Source organism: Ranitomeya variabilis, chromosome 3 (assembly GCF_051348905.1).
Source record: "Ranitomeya variabilis isolate aRanVar5 chromosome 3, aRanVar5.hap1, whole genome shotgun sequence".
Taxonomy (NCBI): Eukaryota; Metazoa; Chordata; class Amphibia; order Anura; family Dendrobatidae; genus Ranitomeya; species Ranitomeya variabilis.
In genome coordinates, this window is record NC_135234.1 from 163,828,590 (window position 1) to 163,835,563 (window position 6,974).

Consider the following 6,974-nt stretch of genomic DNA (forward strand, 5'->3'; position numbering starts at 1 on the left):
ATAAGTTCCTTAGGGGGTCTACTTTCCAAAATGGTGTCACTTGTTAGGGGTTTCAATGTTTAGGCACATCAAGGGCTCTCTAAATGCAACATGGCGTCCCATCTCAATTCCAGTCAATTTTGCATTGAAAAGTCAAATGGCGCTCCTTCCCTTCCGAGCTCTGCCCTGCGCCCAAACAATGGTTTACACCCACATATGGGGTATCAGCGTACTCAGGACAAATTGCACAACAATTTTTGGGGTCCAATTTCTTCTCTCACCCTTGGGAAAATAAAAAATTGGGGGTGAAAAGATCATTTTTGTGAAAAAATATGATTTTTTATTTTTACGGCTTTGCATTATAAACTTCTGTAAAGCACTTGTTGGGTCAAAGTGCTCACCACACATCTAGATAAGTTCCTTAGGGGGTCTACTTTCCAAAATGGTGTCACTTGTTAGGGGTTTCAATGTTTAGGCACATCAGGGGCTCTCCAAATGCAACATGGCGTCCCATCTCAATTCCAGTCAATTTTGCATTGAAAAGTCAAATGGCGCTCCTTTGCTTCCAAGCTCTGCCATGCGCCCAAACTGTGGTTTACCCCCACATATGGGGTATCAGCGTACTCAGGACAAATTGTACAACAACTTTTGGGGTCTATTTTCTCCTGTTACCCTTGGTAAAATAAAACAAATTGGAGCTGAAATAAATTTTGTGTGAAAAAAAGTTAAATGTTCATTTTTATTTAAACATTCCAAAAATTCCTGTGAAACACCTGAAGGGTTAATAAACTTCTTGAAAGTGGTTTTGAGTACCTTGAGGGGTGCAGTTTTTAGAATGGTGTCACACTTGGGTATTTTCTATCATATAGACCCGTCAAAATGACTTCAAATGAGATGTGGTCCCTAAAAAAAAATGGTGTTGTAAAAATGAGAAATTGCTGGTCAACTTTTAACCCTTATAACTCCGTCACAAAAAAAAATTTTGGTTCCAAAATTGTGCTGATGTAAAGTAGACATGTGGAAAATGTTATTTATTAAGTATTTTGTGTGACATATGTCTGTGATTTAAGGGCATAAAAATTCAAAGTTGGAAAATTGCGAAATTTTCCAAATTTTCGCCAAATATTCGTTTTTTTCACAAATAAACGCAAGTTATATCGAACAAATTTTACCACTAACATGAAGTACAATATGTCACGAGAAAACAATGTCAGAATCGCCAAGATCCGTTGAAGCGTTCCAGAGTTATAACCTCATAAAGGGACAGTGGTCAGAATTGTAAAAATTGGCCTGGTCATTAACGTGCAAACCACCCTCGGGGCTTAAGGGGTTAAAGGCGCTTGTCAAGTAAAACTGATACAATATATTATGCAATTATAAGTTATTGTTGGTATGAGGACATTTGAGTTACTTGTCTTTCACCACTTCCTTATGATCCTCTAATGAAATATATTATTTGCTATTATCTTGTGCCCTCATTATAGAAAAAGTACATCTACACTTCTATCATATTCCCTTACTATCTGGATTTTACCATCCCTAATTTGAAACTAAAAGAGGTCTTACCCATGTACCCTCTTTTTGTCTGAGAAACTTCTCAGCAAACTACCGACTATCTATGGAGCAGAGCCTCTATATTTTTATCTTTTTATTCTATTTTTTTATTCAGTACAGCGTAATAGTAAAGCAAAAGATATCATTAGGCCGTGTTAACCCATATATGGATCTCAAGGCCTCGCAACCTGATTACTAACCTTATAGACCCATATTAAGGTTTAAAGAGGTTGTCCACTGATTTAACATTGATGGTCTGTACATAGGATGGGTCATCAGTGTCTGATGGAGATGCAACACCCTCACCGATCAGTTGTTCTCGGTGTCGGCAGTGACAGGTACTGCTCAGTTACTGAGCTGCACAGTGCAGCTCCATCTACTGTATTGTGGCCATTGCACATCAGCCCTCTATTCAAATCAATAGGGGGCTGATGTGCAGTACCCTGCCACTATATAGTAGACCACGCTGCGTTGTGCAGCTCCGTAATTGAGCAGTTCTGGCCACTGCTGACACTGAGAACAGCTAATCGGCAGGGTGTGCTTGGCGATGTACCCACACCGATCAATGATGACCTATCCTAAGGATAGGCAATCAATGTCAAAGTAGTAGACAACCTTTTTAAGTTTAGTTTGGAAGACACACCTCCAGAATGGGCATTGGGATCTGTATACAGAACGTGAAATATACTCTTCTTAAGCCAATCTTACTGTAGATAACTTTTACAACCGTCATGTATACATACCACAAAAGCTAAGCCTTCTTCTCTTAATGTATTATTATGTCTTGAACTACAATATTTATTTGCAATAGTTGTGAGTGCCTGACAACTGTATAAAAATCTTGCACATGGCAGTATAAATTTAACACACAATTTGCTGATTATGGCATTTTTTTAAATAATTTTGTCATGATGTGATCCAGTATTTTGTACAATAATTATTACACCCCAAAATTGTTTGTTTTTTTCCTAAGGAGTTCTGACCTACTGTAGTTATAAGTAAAATACATGCTCAACCCGGAAGGAAAAGATGTGGAATTATAAAAATCACAGGATCAAAATACAGCTCTGGCAAAAATTAAGAGACCACTGCAAAATGTTCAGTTTGTCTGATTTTTCTCTTTATAGGTATATTTTTGAGTAAAATGTAAATTGTTCTTTTAGTCTATAAACTTCTGTCAACATGTCTCCGAATTTCCAAGCAATACATTTTGTATTTTTTTCTGACAAAGAAAAATGGTCAAAATTAAAAAAAAACAGTGCTTTCGGACCTCAAATAATGCAAAGAAAACAAGTTCAGAATCATTTAGAAACAACAATACTAATGTTTTAACTCAGGAAGAGTTCAGAAATCAATATTTTGTGGAATAACCATGATTTTTAATCACACCTTTCATGCGTCTTGGCATGCTTTCCACCAGTCTTTCACACTGCTTTTGGCGCAAAAAGTTAAGCAGTTCTTCTTTGTTTGATGGCTTGTGACTATCCATCATCATCTTGATTACATTCCAGTGGTGTTCAATGGGGTTCAGGTCTGGAGATTGGGCTGCCCATGACAGGGTTTGATGTGGTGGTCTCTTAATTTTTGCCAGAGCTGTATATGTATATATAATAATAATAATAATTTTTATTTATATACTGCCAACATATTCCGCAGCGCTTTACAGTTTAACAGTTTCAAACACAACAGTCATAAGTAACAACGTTAACAATAGAATAATTAAAGCAAAATAAGACAACCCTGCTCGTGAGAGCTTACAATCTACAATGAGGTGGGGGAGATACAAAGTACAGGGTGTGTATTTACAATGATGGTCCAGCCATTTTCCGGGGGTGGGGGATAGATGGAAGTAGTGAATGGGCTACACACACTTAAACATAAAATAACTTTGATTATGGAACGTGATAGGCTGCTCTGAACAAATGTGTTTTGAGGGAGCACCTAAAACTATGCAAAATGTGGATGGTCCTAATATCTTGGGGTAGAGCATTCCAGAGAATTGGCGCAGCACGGGAGAAGTCTTGGAATCGGGAGTGGGAGGTACGGATTAGTGCAGAGGTTAGTCGAAAGTTGTTTGCAGAGTGCAGTGGTCGGTTAGGCTAATAGACAGAAATGAGGGACGAGATGTAAGGGGGTGCCGCACTGTGGACAGCTTTGTGGGTGAGAACAAGTACTTTGAATTGGATTCTGTAATGAATGGGCAGCCAGTGTAACGATTGGAGAAGAGCAGACATGTCTGAATACCGATTAGATAGATGGACAACCCTGGCTGGTGCATTAACGATGGACTGGAGAGGAGAAAGTCGAGTAACGGGGAGGCCAATTAATAGAGCATTGCAGTGGTCCAGGAGGGAGTGGATCAAGGTGACAGTGAGTTTTTTTGTTGTTTCCATGGTGAGAAAAGGGCAGATTCTAGAGATGTTCTTTAGGTGTAAGCGGCAGGAGCGGGCAAGAGATTGTATATGAGATGTGAAGGAGAGATCAGAGTCAAACATATATACACATATATATATTAATTATATGTAAATGATGAAAAAAATGGAAATAACATTTTCTAATTATCTTTGATTTATTCAGTATCGAGTATGAGAGACATACAGAAATACATGCACCTTGGCATGCCATTAGTGGGATGTTCTGCCATGCTGAATGCATCTGTATTCCCAAATCATCAAAATCCCCTGCTGGTAGCTCAAGTTCTAATCAATTATGTCCCAGATCTGCTTGATGGGAGACAAGTCACAAGATTCTTTCAGGTCGTGGTACCATATTTAGGCCACGCAGACTGCTCACAGTAGCATGAGCAAAATGCAGCTTTGCGTTTTCCTGTTCAAAAACAGCTCCTGGGACACTTTGGAGCAAAGGCCCAACAGCTGGTTCCATGACCAAATCAATGTAACGCAGAACTCTTAATGTACCTGGAATGAAGACTAGAGGGATTCTGCTTCCATAAATTATGCCATCCCATAACATAATCCCGGGAGTAAGACTGGTATTAATTTCCCTCATGAGTACCTCTTAATAACTTATGCCACTTCTCTCAAAGGTTGTCATGGTGCAGAACAAAAGAGCAGTAGAGGCTGGCATGGATGCTTATCTTCTTGACAATGAGTTCCACTTTTGTCTTGTGCACAATGATAGTCAGAGATTAGTATCAAGACCATGTGTGCAAACCAAGGAGTTCTTCTCAAGAGAATGTTTCTGTCACACCAGTCCTACTCCCACGATTTTGGTGTAGGTTTACATAATGTTCAGTAGTCAAACCCCTCCAGACTTCATTCCAGGTACACTAACCGTTCATTGTTTCGTTGATTTGATTGTTGAACCAGTGGTACGGCTATTTCTCCAAAATGTCCCAGGAGCTATTTTTTAACATGACAAAGCCAGGATGCATGTTGCTTGTGCTACTGTGAGCAGCCTGTGTGGCATAAATGTACTGCCATGACCTGCATCATCCTCAAACTTATTTCCCATTGAGCACATCTGGGACATCATTGATCTGGAATTGCAAAATGAGCTACCAAAAACAGATCTTGATGATCTGCATGCCCAAGTGTCTTGGTGGAAAACATTTCGTAGAAAACTTAGATAACTTCATGGATAGCATTACAAGGCATATAAGTGCATGTATTTTTGTGCATGGCATTCATACTTGTGGTACTGATACTGAAAAATCAAGATGTTGTGAAAATTTTGTTTTCATTATTTTATTATTTCCATATCGCTAATATTTTTTCGATTCTTTATTTTCATGATTTCACAACTTTTTCTTCATGCAAATTCAATTTTGTTGAATGTAGTTGTAAAATGTGTAATTTAAAATTCACCATTTTTTTTTATTATTATTATGCATCATTTACATTTCTCAGGCTATTAACGAGTTTAACAAGATAAAAAAGCATACATACAGTGCAGTGTTACTTTACCACTTATGATTAATTCACATAATACAGCGGCTTAGGAATATTCTGTAAGAAATTGGTGTGAAATTCCCTTTTTAATGTTATTACTAGTTCATCAATAATTTCTACAATATTATAATGTAGAAACTACTGTATGTGGTTTTTTTTTGTTTGGAAGACGTTTTTTTCTTGCCATTTCATATAGAACAAATCTGAAATTTACTTGAAAATATCTCAAAATTTCACTAACAATTGCTGTTTTTATGTATGTGTTTAATAGATATTTTAAATATAATAGAGATATAATTTTTTTACTATATTAAATATATTGTGTTTTAGTGTTACCTTGACAATCAATATAAACTTTACAGTATTATGATTATCTTCTAAAGAACAAATTAATTTCAATAAAATTCTTTTCACAGTCATGTCTGTCTTATTTGGTTAAAAGGCTTCAGACATTGGATTGCATTTTGGATTAAAGGCATATCATCTGTATTGTTTGTCATTTCCTACAATTTGTGCTCTATAGTGATTTTATCATTTTTCTTTTTTTATTTGTTATACCCCCGTAAAGTCAGTTTTGAGACTGTCACAATTTTTTTTCACAAAGTTAGCTGTATCTTACTTTTTTCCTACACAAAAACCCCCTTGCAACCTCATCTCTGAAATGAAGGCGGGGTACACAGGTACGCTCTAGTAAATTTGGATCTGCCTCTAGCACATACCAATTCTTTCTTATAGTCCTTCTAATCATATCTGACATCAGACTATGCTCAAACGAGAAGATAAACTTATTCTCTACCTTCTACTTTTTTTGAATTACCGTATATACTCGAGTATAAGCCGACCCGAGTATAAGCCGATCCCCCTAATTTTGCCACAAAAAACTGGGAAAACTTGTTGACTCGAGTATAAGCCTAGGGTGGAAAATGCAGCAGGTACCAGTGAATTTCAAAATTAAAAATAGATACTCCATACCGTTCATTATGGCCCCATAGATGCTCCACATAAAGCTGTGCCACATATAATGCTCTGCACCGTTCATTATGGCCCCATAGATGCTCCACATAAAGCTGTGCCATATATACAATGCTCTGCACCGTTGCCCCATAGCTGTGCCATATATATAATGCTCTGCACCGTTGCCCCATAGCTGTGCCACATATATAATGCTCTGCACCGTTGCCCCATAGCTGTGCCATATAGTGCTCTGCACCGTTGCCCCATAGCTGTGCCATATATATAATGCTCTGCACCATTGCCCCATAGCTGTGCCACATATATAATGCTCTGCACCGTTGCCCCATAGCTGTGCCATATAGTACTCTGCACCGTTGCCCCATAGCTGTGCCATATACTGCTCTGCACCGTTGCCCCATAGCTGTGCCATATAGTGCTCTGCACCGTTGCCCCATAGCTGTGCCATATAGTGCTCTGCACCGTTGCCCCATAGCTGTGCCATATAGTGCTCTGCACCGTTGCCCCATAGCTGTGCCATATAGTGCTCTGCACCGTTGCCCCATAGCTGTGCCATAT